Source organism: Papaver somniferum, chromosome 5 (genome assembly GCF_003573695.1).
Source record: "Papaver somniferum cultivar HN1 chromosome 5, ASM357369v1, whole genome shotgun sequence".
Classification (NCBI taxonomy): Eukaryota; Viridiplantae; Streptophyta; class Magnoliopsida; order Ranunculales; family Papaveraceae; genus Papaver; species Papaver somniferum.
The window spans coordinates 104,568,404-104,581,359 of record NC_039362.1 but is presented as its reverse complement, the minus strand read 5'-3'; positions in this window follow the sequence as shown (position 1 = coordinate 104,581,359).

Here is a 12,956-nt window from a genome sequence, read left to right as displayed (position 1 = left end):
GTTCAATTCATGAGTTTCAGAACAACATGTTTGACACTCAGCAACTACATGGACTCATCGTCCCATCAAACCACGAAGTCATCAATTGACTAACAAACCACGAGACGTCAATCGTGTCACTTGGGGGGATATCACTTAGGGTTTTGGTCTGGCGGTCTATGGCACGTGTGTTCAAACACACGATGGAATGTGAGGAAGTCTTGCAATCAGTTGAAGGAATTCACGAGGTAGTGGGTGGAAAATCGACCAAGTATCCAAACGTTGAGCAACTGGTTTCAAACACGATCTCCACTTCCCCACTCCTTGATTCCATCAACTGTCACACTTCATGGAGTCATGCTGTCTAGAATTCCAGCAATATAAATAAGTCTCTGAATCATGATTGAATCATCAGCATCAATACTATCATCAATCTCACGTCTCATCGACAACACGAGATCATAAACTCATCAATTGAGTAGCTACTCTCAATTGAGCAATTTCAATCATTCAGAGCTTATCATATTCAGAATTCACATACCGACAATCTTTGATTACCATTGATTCCACGCATTTCTCAGCTTTCCTCCTACAGATCAACCCATCCTTTCTTGTGACCGAATTTACTCTGAAACAGTCATTGTCTTGATTTAGGCCGGAGTACTACAGATTGATCTCTCGAATCTAAAGCACCCCCTTTGCAGCGGTGCATCTGTGTGAGGTTTAACATTTCGCTCGGTTCGAGGAGTCTCCTCTGTACGGTCGTCTCCTTAATTTTTTAAAAACCAGCAAATCGTTTTTCCCCATCCACAAGTTTAAAATATGTTCGACGTACACCTATTAATCATTGGTTATCTTTCTTCTATGACCATTGAATTATTGATAAGAATTTTGACCAATACCCTCTAGGTACATTTGTACATCTTCTCTTATACAATTTAGCTTCTTAATTAATAAAATACCGTCTAAATAAATAAATAACCCCACTAAAAGAATATTTTTTATTGGTCCCGAAGGCATTCATTTATCGAGGTTAGACTGTACAACCCATGAATATGCGAGTATACCATGCACCAAGTCCTATGTCTGCTTGGACTTATTTTTGCGAGTTTTTCTTTAGGAAACAATTTCCAAAATTAATTTCTTTAAGTGTGTTCTTGTAAAACAATACATGTTACAACCCATGAGTATGCGCCTATACCATGCACCAAGTCCATGTCTACTTGGATTTATTTTTGCGAGTTTTTCTTTAGGAAACAATTTCCAAAATTAATTTCTCTAAGTGTTTTATTTAGTAGGAATTACCATTAGGTACTAATCTAGTGGGCCGTTTTAATGGCTGGTCCGTTCATTTAGCCCAGTTTAACTGGAGGTCCAAAATTAGTATTTTGGACCAAATTTTTTATTACATGGTCCAGACACGTGCGGATTTCATAGAGCGTGTTTTTTAAACACCGACACTGCCCTATATATGTACAAATACCCTATTTTATATCGTTACTTTCATTTTCTTTTCCTACAGCTCGAGCTCTAGAAATGAAGATCTGAAGAAAATCTATATGAAAATAATTTTATTAGTAAAGAAAGTATCAACATTGAGTATTATCGAAAGATTTATCAACAAAATCAACAAACAAGATAAGTTTCATTTCTTATTAATCTTCTAATTTGGTTGTAATTTTCAAAAGCCTAATAACTTGAGATTCACTTCGATTATTGACTAGATTCGCAATCAGTTCTAGATCTGTAATCAACTTTTCATTCTCAATGATTTGAGGTAAAGATTTGAAAGAAAAAATGATGAAACTTTTTCTAGGGTTCGTGACTGATTATCGATTAATATACCAATCTTAATCCCGTTCGAAATTGTAATTTCATATTTGTAGTCAGAGAGCCTAGATTTATGTTAACCATCAATTTCTTGTCGAACACTAACTAGTTTGAATTTTCTGACCTAATCACATTATTTTGGTTTTGAGTTCTAGTATGATCTAATAATGCATATAAGCTGCACTTAGATAAGATAAGTTTAGCATGCTATATTTTTTGTTTTATTTTTGATTGATTGAATTGGATCTATTATTATTATTATTATTATTATTATTTTGTTTTGTCATAATGTTTATTTAGTTTTTTTTTTTCATTTTTTTGAGCAATGCTTAGTAATGTTTTCATTCAATTTTACTTATATCTAAGACTACACAAATTCTATACTGTTCAATATAAGTTTAGTTATGCGATAAAATTGCCTGGTTTTTGTTCATTTTTGTGTATTATCTAACAGTGCATACACACTATATTGTTCAGTCTCAGTTCAACAATGTATTCTTTCATTTTTTTCTCTATAATTGATCAGTGCATATACACTATATTGTTCAATATAAGCTCAGTAATGCGACGAAATCGCTATGTATGTTGATTTAATATGAGTCCTCATTGTATTTTTATTCATCTTGTGTATATATGATTTAACATTGCATATATAATATATTGTTTAATATGAGATTTTGGCATTGCGACCTAATTACTATATTTGTTTATTTGATATGTGTTCTTAATTTTTGTTCATTTTTGTGTATATGTTCCAATAGTGTATACATACTATACTGTTCATTTTTCTTGTTTACAACAGTCTGGTAATTGAATGTAATGTGAAGGTTTGTTGTGGTGATAATGGAAGTGGTTTTATTTCGATACGACATCTTTGAAGTTCTGGTATTTTTTTACCTATTTCATTAATGCCTTCATCTCGGACTAATGTTCAAATTACTTTTTGTTGAACTTGACCGGGCTTGATTATCTTGTTACAACTGAACCAGAGATAAGAGTAGGTTTTGTTGTCTTAATTACCAGGAGTACGTACCCTGTTTCCTTCCATATTTTCTTGTCGTGAGCAAATTTGTGGTATTAGTCAATTGCAACATTAGGATGTAAGGTGGACAAATAACAATATGTTGTGTGTTTTGTTTGCTTTTAATCATCTTTGTAATAGGGTTTTTGTAATAAATCTACTTTGTTTTTAGACAGTATAGTGCAACTGTACTCGAACTGTCAAAAGTATAACTGACTGCACTCAATTTTTTACTCAATGCAGGGAAACTGCACTCGAAGTGCGGCGAAACTCTATTCAGTTTCTAAGTAGTGCAGTAGTTTGATTTTTTGTTTTGAACTACATTCATTGTGTCTCACTTGTATAAGAACTACCTGATTTCATGGAGGAACGACTAAGATTTTGGTCTGACCTGATACTGAATTGAAACTTGCTAAAGATTCTGGAATCAATGTTTTTCAGATGGGAATAGATTGGTCAATGATCATGGAGCCAGTAGATGAACTCAAATAAGCGGTATGCTTGATATTTACTAATGTAAATTACATTTATTTTTTATTTGTTATTGCGCCTGGTGTCGGTATCATTGAAATTTGTCTTAATGTGTAACCTGTCTGCGTTAATGGGTGGCTAAACTGAGTACAGTCTTTCTATACATATTACTATACATCATCTCTGTTTGACTACCTATTTTTGTTTCATTTACAGTTCATGACGTGGTCACAACATATTAATTATTGTTCATGACGTGGTCAGAACAATACAAAAAACCTGTACTCATATGTCTAAGCAATGCAATCAAATTTTGAGAGTATATACATTGATTACAAATAAAATTAGTATTGTTCGTCGTATTACTTGTGTTCTTATACATCTATATATAAAATAAATAACATTTTTCATTTTATTTACCAGCAACCACAATCAAAATATACACCACAACCATAAAAAACTTAGAAAGCTTTATTAGATTTTATCCACTGTCAGACCAGGATTAAAACAAAAAATTAAAAAAAAAATACATAAGAAGATAAAAAAATTTAAAACATAAAGCTAGATCTTCCACTTCAGCGCCACCAACATGTGTGACCTAAGTTTGAATCTGAAAAATTTTGGTGAAACTTTTGCCCTACTACCTCTATTAAAGCAGTGCAGTACTTCCAAAATAACATAACAGAATAACTCTAAACTCCCGGATCCATAATCCATAAGAACTTACATGAATACAAGAGTAATGGAAATGTCTTCTACAGAGATACGACTGCCACGCGTAAAAACAGACCAAAGTCAAATGAAAAATTCAAAAAAAAAAGTAAAGAACAAACCAAGTGAGAGTACATAAATTCAGTATGACACACCATAAGTGCATGGTATCTAAAGTTAGATAAGAATATGATAACATTTTTGCATTCTAATATCTAGAATTCACTACAGTATAGTCAATTTACACTTCTAAAATATCACAACACTACAAAATAGGCAATATAGTATAAAATGTTTAGAATTTACAATAGTATAAGCAATGTGCACTGCCAAAATAGCATACAAGTATAAAACGAAACTAAACGTATTCTAATTTGGAGAAATCCATATATACTGCCAAATTATCCCATAATATGGGTAAAATGTAATGAATTACAAAAAAATAACAATGAATAATAACATTATAGTGGATCTGCACTATAAAGTTTCAGTGAGCATATGAAAAATGCAAGAGAAACGGCTACTCCAGTAATAACAGATTGCACAATCTGCTCATGAGAGGTTGCATCCTAGGTGAGCGCCAACACCATCCATATAACTTATACACAGTCTTGACATAAACATAAACACGGTGTAATGAATATGTACTTTCATAATAGTATCATAAACCTATTAATGTCTTGAAGGCTGGTATATTGAATCTGCATTAAACAAAATAGCGAAACATGATGGAGAAAATATGTTTTTTAGCAGTATATATGTTATGCAGTGATGGAATATGGTGTCTAAGACAAAATAACCTAGATTTTTTTTAGTATAGTGAATCTGCGAGGAACTAACATTACATGTTACAAAAAATCAAATTACAGAATAAACATATCTATTTTAGCAGTATATATGTTCTGCACTAGCAGTTTGTGGTGTTTAGGTATGAGAGAACCTAATTTTTTTATTTTTTTTTTTAATATTGAAAAGACGAGGGTACCCAAATACACCACAATCTTTTTGTTTCAACCTATAAGTCCTCTTACCAAGTGTGGTCGTCTATGGACTAAGTCGAGACAATACAACAACTTCGGTATTTACACTTTGTGTGATTGTCTATGGATACGAGGTCGAGACAATACCACAAACAAAGTGTGATACTTGATAATAGGTTCGGACTTAACCAAACTCTATAGGATCACTATCAAATTTACCGCAGTTAATGTAAAGTGCAATTTACTTTAATTATAGTAAAACAATTATAATGTGGAAAGATAAAGTAAATGGCACAACAAAATTTTGTTAACGAGGAAACTGCAAATGCATAAAAACCTCGGGACCTAGTCCAGAATTGAATACTTTCAGAATTAAGCTGCTATAAAAAAATCTAAACCAATTTCGTATAGTTGAGACCAAACAACTACCCCTAGTTCACTTAGTTTCCTCAGTATCCCCGCGCTTCCGACTTCGAAGGTCACGCACTGGTACAATTTCTTTGGATCGTATTCCAAACAACAAAGGAACTACGAATCTATTTGGTAAAAGCTCTATTGATTCTTTAAGATAAAGATATCTTACGTCATACGCAAAGGCTCTTCCGTTTAATCTAATAAACTCCTTTGCCTGGTTAGACCAATCTATCCAACAACTACAAAAGTAGTTAAGTTTAGATTCGCAATCAATCAGTATAGATCTCAAAGAGAAACTATAAAGGGATGATGATCTCACGCAACTAATCAACGAATAAATCCGATTCTAGTTGGATCCCGGCCGATCAAGGTTTGTGCACACAATAAGATATGAGAACTAATAAGAAATCTTCTTCGTCTTCAAATCTTTTTTGTCTTCAATGACCTGCACAACACCACTTGAATCTCTTGTGATCAATCACACATAGAACGGAGTCTGTTGGCAATGGATTATCACAAGTCTTTAGATCTACAAACAGTTCTAAAGATCTCGTCGAATAAACAAACTAGGTGTAATCAAAGTTTCAACAACCGTTAGTCAATTAAATCAATCGAAAACCAATAACACTGCAAGTCGTGCATATTGAAAACAAAACTGCGAAGCATGTTTGCACTCTAGATAGACATAGTATTAAGGAATACAATACGAGGTTTATTTCTTAACCATTAAACTTTGTAGATAAGACATCGACATAATCGTTTAAATGCTATCGTGATTATGTATGGGTATGAGGTGAGGATTTCATCCTAGGAAATAATGTTTTACATGTGTTTTAAGGAAGTAAGTTCATAAACTTGTTTATGAATCGAAAAGGAAATCGCCAGGTGATGTGGTTTTTATGTTGTTTGTAAAGTGGTAGTAAAGAGTCGTTAAACTCAGACTTGTAAAGACTCGATTTTAGACTTAATCTAATAAATATATACAAAAGATGGTAACAAGATTGCGAGAGACTGAGACTCAGGACTCCACCAATTCTTATATTCATGTGGTTCAACTATTAATCTGGACAATTATAGCTTATAAGATAACAAATATTGACTCTTTCTTTACCAAACATAAATTTTATAAAGTATTAGATGTAAATCATAAGCATGATGCATCAAAAGTTCTTAGACTAAGCATACACCATCAGACAAAATCACAAATAATCAAGAAAAATCATAAATCAATTTAAAATAGTGCAAAAGTCATAAAAGAATTAAATAGAATTACCACATGCGTAAAGAATGACTTCCTCCGTTGTCTCAGTGTTGGGTTTAGCTCCTCATGCTCCAAACACACTCAAAATATTGATTCATGGCTCAAAAAGGTGTTTTATTGAAGAGAAAGTATAAAACAGTGTGATTGTAACAGATAAAATTGCTACAGATCCACTGTTACAAAGAAACCTAAACAGAACTGTTACGAACTCGATATAATTGTTGGGAAATTGTTACAGAAGATATTGCGTTCAAAGGAAAAGGCAACAGTTTCTGCGACTTTCTTTTTCTGCGGTTTGCACTCTTCTTCTTCTTCTTCCCTGGAACAGAAGCAAGCTTCTCTGCAGCTTCACCTGCAGCTACCCAATCACCTCCGTTCGGTCCCCCAACTCCCGATTACCGTTTGTAGTTCGAAAACAATCTATTTAAACACTACAGGACCATATCTTTGTGAATAAATCTTCGCCATTTCTTTCTTGCCAAGCACGGGATTTCTTTCCCTCTTTATCTCTTCTACGCGTCTTCAGTCCTGACTTATTTCCTACTCTTTCCAACTTGGATAGAGTTAAATATAGCAGAGAATCTTCCTTTCATGCAACTGCCAAATCCATCAAGCAATTCTCAGTAACATTCTCCACCCCTGTTTACTGAGATTCCGAGTATACCTCCGTTTTTTTTCAACTTTGCAGCACGTACCAACCCTGTTCTGATGTAACAGATCATAACCCATCCACATCCAATAGAAAGTCCACGAAAATATGGTCTCAATTCTTCCCATAAAATCACCCAGAAACCCAATAATAGTATCCTCTTCCTGTTTCTTCAAAACTCGATTAGCTAGCCCAAGTTTGTTTATTTAAAGGCCTATACCAGCCCTGTTTTGTCCGTTAAAGCCTAGCCCAATAGAATACAGCAATTGAATCTCTCCAAAATCGTTTAGAAATCAAATCCTAAATTCTGTACGTGAAGAACACATTTTCCCGCCCTTTTCTTCATTTGAATTTGAGAAGATGAAGATGCCCCCTAACCGTTTGTGGGGTGTGAATAGCAGTTACCCTGGGGTTACCCCTTATCAATTGGGTGCCCCTTGTCCATTTGAAGGGGGTAAATAACACATGTCCTGGGGTGTCTCCAACATACTTCTAGGGTCCCTTCAGTAATTCCTTCCGGGGGTGCAATTACCACTTTTCAAGTTAATTTCGCCGCAAAAGTTCATTTCTCCAAAAATACCTACAAACACATAAATAGCCAAATAAATACAAAATCGAGCACTAGCAATACATGTAATTGAGATCAAAATAGACACATAAATGTGTCTATCAAATACCCCCAAACTTATTATTTGCTAGTCCACGAGCAAATCAAATCTAGAAAATAAAATCCTAATTCATTGTCGCAGGCATCGTCGGTTGCATTTAGCGTATGCAACAAGCCTTTAAACCCCTAGGTGACCCTAGTGGTCGAGTTATAGTCTCGGGAGGTATTACAAGAGATGTACCCACAAAACCTTTTCTACAGACCCTAACTATCTACGCAGAATCTTGGAAGGCACTAAAAAATCTCCTTGGTTGGCATACTTATTGACTACAGGAGGAAGTACCCTGATGCGAAATTCCAATTGCTGTACACGAGTTTGCACTCAAGCATACTAAAATTCATATATAAGTAACAAAGCTCTACTAAGATAGTTTCTGGACATCATAACCGGAGTCAACCAATCACATGGATAGATTAAGAAGATGGATATAGAGAAAAACGTAGATGGTTTTGATGTTGACTAAGGTGAACGGTGTTTCCCATATCTGTCTGAAGGCCACTTCCAAAACGAACCTATCCTAATGGAATGAGATACTGGTCTGGACTAATATCAACACACTGGCATATACAAGGGAACCAGTGGTCGATAACCCTAACTCTAGGTCAACTCAGCTGCCATATACAAGGGTACTAGTGGTTGACTTTATTGAATTTATTCCGGTTGGTCTGGTGGTCTGGTCTCATTTTTTTTTTTTTTTCATTTTTCTCAATTTTTTTCGGTATCTCAATCACTCTATTTCACCCTAGCAGTGGTAACAACGTGATTCGTGAGCCCCATCTAATCACTTAGAGACACATATAAAAAAGAAAACAAAATAAAAACAGAAGTGAAAAGGATTCAACGAGATATGACGAAACTACCATGTTTTTTTTTCTAACACCTGAGCTCTCTGTTTTATGAATAGACTCTTTAGATGTTTCCATCTAATCAGATTGGTCCCTCAACTCCTACAACCAAGATGCTTCCATCCACTTAGATTGGTTAGTGCCATCCTTAATAAGCATAAATTTCTAGGCTCTGGAGTTTATTAATGCAACTAAAAAGTTTCTCCCATACCCCCAAACTTAAATCTAACATTGTCCTCAATGTTCTAAAGATAAAATTAAAAGCATGAACAAGGAGAAACTGTTACCATTTGAATCAAAAGAGTTAAGGAAAGATATTACCGTGTTGCATGAGCATTGGGTTACCTCCCAACAAGTGCTAAGTTTAATGTCTTCAGCCAGACCAAGAAAGGATTAGTCACCTCATAAAATCATAAAGCAATAGCCGAAACATTTGTGGGTCAGCAAAACCAAATAAAGCAATCACAAGTAAAAGGACTCTGCAACCTTCCAAGAGAATAAACAAATAAAGCACACCCTTGTTTAGTTTCCTGTTTAAGACAACTACATCTAGCTGTGGTTCAGGTTCAGTTTCTATAACTGGGTCCAAATAAAATATTTTCATGGGTTGCATTTCCTCGTAGCTAAGGTCCGATTCAGGTTCTAAGGTCTGGAAAAACTTAAGTAAAAACTTAAAAGCACATAACAATAACCTAAATAACTGCGGATCCTTAAAGTCAATCAGGTTTGACTCACACAATTGACCATGATGAAAGTGGTGGTCAATTTTAGGCAAATGTGTCGATTCTAATCTTCTAAAGTACTTAGGTTTAGTCTCAAAACTAAATAATTGACACATCTGAAACTTATATATTCCCCCAATTGGTTGAAAAATATTTGGTGGGTAAACAAAATGAATCTGGGTATCATAGCCTGGGTAAACCACATCAACCAGAGGATGGGTTTCTAACAACTGAACTTCCTTATGGACATCACTAGGTTCAGGAGAACATGTATGAAGATAATCTGGCACAATGGTTGAGGCACATATATCAAGTCCCAAGTGAGGGATCTCTGTAAGAGATAAAGGTAATGCACATGGAGAATGATAATCACCCCCAAACTTAGAGGTTTTAGTGTCTCTAGATAGACTAGTCACAATCTCCCTAATTTCAAGGTCATCAGATTCCTGAAAATGGTCAATTGATTCTTCTAAGTTATAATCGGGAAGTGCATCCTCACTCATCATATTTTAAAGCTCTACGAGTTCATCTTCTTTGTCTAAGACTAATGTTTCTAAATCGCTAGACTCTAAAACAATATTCTCAGAATAAACTCGTTCCTCAAAACTATCATCGGCTTCGTAAAAAGGAAATTCTACATCGTCTAAAACGGTGGTATCTCTAGTCAAATCCTCGTCCTTTTGAATATGTGAATAATTATTAAAATTATTTGGATTTGAAATAGAAATAATATTATCATTGTAAAGCTCAATTGGAGTAACAAATTCCTGATCACTATGCCTATATGTGTCTGATTCTTCATCAACACTATCCTCATAATCATCATCATCATAATAACATGAAAATGGTCGAACCTCATCTAAAAAATTAGTGTTACCAATTCTTACCACGTCCTCTTGATTAGGAAAATAATTATCCTCATTTTCAAGGGTACTCTTGGAAACACTATGTTGGAAATTAAGATTGGTCCTCTAACAAAAGATATTGAGTCAACTCACATGACTTCCTGATTGAATCTAGGAAAGAAATTTCACTCGTTGCATTGCATTCGTCCATAACTAAGTTATTAATTTCTGCTAACTTACGTGTCGACTCAGCTAACTTACGTGTTGACTCTAGTAGAGAGGAATTTTGCTCGTATGACCGGCTGGCGTGTGGATAGTAATTGGGCTCACCATGGTATGGACCATAACCTTCAAAAGTTTGATGTTCCCAACCATTATTCATACTATGGTCAAAGTAATGTCCATTTTAAAAATCAGTTGGATATTCGTTGTATTGGCAATTGTAATACCAGTTCGACATGATATTGTGCACGTGCAAATGCTTCACTAAAATGGGTAAGCTCGGGTTACCTACAACAAAATATACCCAAATGTACGAGGCTGAGATTTTTGGACTTTCAGCTGGTAACTCCCATAAGGCCCAAGGCACGAGTTCAGCTTACTAATCCACGAGTTTTCCTAAATTCGGTAGTCTGACGATGCAATTGGTGTTTGCACGTGTGTCAACAAAAGAAAACCCACTGACAGGGGATTCGTGGGTGGATAGAGTCTTACCTCCCGTACCAGACGGGCGATGAACCGTTGAAGTCGACTCAGGCCACCGACTCCGATGTCAGTGTACGAACCCGAGGGGACGAGACAGTATCGTAACTGTCGTCCTTCCCTGCAAACAGTTTTATTTAACTTTTTAACCCTTCCTTAGGGTTTTAAAAATAATGTCCAAGTCCAAAAAGTGTCCAAAAATATAAAGAAAAAAAATTATTTACAATTTCTACAAATAAAAAGCTAATGAAATCTAAATATATACAAAATGTTCTTCACTCCTTTTGGACTCCTCTTTTCTTTTTTTCTTTGGCGATGCTTTCTTTTTATAGCACTTTTTCTTTCCTTGTAGCTTCGCTCCAAATCTGAAAAGAATCGAAAAATACCAAAGGCGTAAAAGAGAACAAAAATAATAAAAATAAAACTAAAAAAAATAAAAATAAACCTAAAACAAATCTAAATACAAGTCTGCGTCGGCGGCGCCAAAAATTGATGTGGTTTTTATGTTGTTTGTAAAGTGGTAGTAAAGAGTCGTTCAACTCAGACTCGTAAATACTCGATTTTAGACTTAATCTAATAAATATATACAAAAGATGGCAACAAGATTACGAGAGACTGAGACTCAGGACTCCACCAATTCTTATATTCATGTGGTTCAACTATTAATTCTGGACAATTATAGCTTATAAGATAATAAATATTGACTCTTTCTTTACCAAAAATAAATTTTATAAAGTATTAGATGTAAATCATAAGCATGATGCATCAAAAGTTCTTAGACTAAGCATACACCATCAGACAAAATCACAAATAATCAAGAAAAATCATAAATCAATTTAAAATAGTGCAAAAGTCATAAAAGAATTAAATAGAATTATCACATGCGTAAAGAATGACTTCCTCCGTTGTCTCAGTGTTGGGTTTATCTCCTCATGCTCCAAACACACTCAAAATATTGATTCATGGCTCAAAAAGGTGTTTTATTGAAGAGAAAGTATAAAACAGTGTGATTGTAACAGATATAATTATTACAGATCCACTGTTACAAAGAAACCTAAACAGAACTGTTACGAACTCGATGTAATTGTGGGGAAATTGTTACAAAAGATATTGCATTCAAAGGAAAACGCAACAGTTTATGCGACTTTCTTCTTCTTCTTCTTCTTCTTCTTCCCTGGAACAGCAGCAAGCTTCTCTGCAACTTCACCTGCAGCTACCCAATCACCTCCGTTCGGTCCCCCAACTCCCGATTACCCTCTCTAGTTCGAAAACAATCTATTTAAACACTACATGACCATATCTTTGTGAATAAATCTTCGCCGTTTCTTTCTTGCCAAGCACGGGATTTCTTTCCCTCTTTATCTCTTCTACGCGTCTTCAGTCCTGACTTATTTCCTACTCTTTCCAACTTGGATAAAGTTAAATATAGCAGAGAATCTTACTTTCACGCAACTTCCAAATCCATCAAACAATTCTCGGTAACATTCTCCACCCCTGATTTACTGAGATTCCGAGTATACCTTCGTTATTTTCAATTTTGCAGCACGTACCAACCCTGTTCTGATGTAACATATCATAACCCATCTACATCCAATAGAAAGTCCACGAAAATATGGTCTCAATTCTTTCCAGAAAGTCCTCTTCCTGTTTCTTCAAAACTCGATTCTAGGAATTACTAGTTAATCCACTATAGGAAGAACCGGTTACTGTGTAGTCCATCATCAGAAAACAATTACTCGCTGGTCCAAAAACATGCTTTTGGACCAGATTTTTTATTCTCTCGTCCAACATACGTGCAAGGTGTTTTATGTGTATTTCATAAATGTCGTAATTGTCCCTCCGTCCAATCAATACCTAA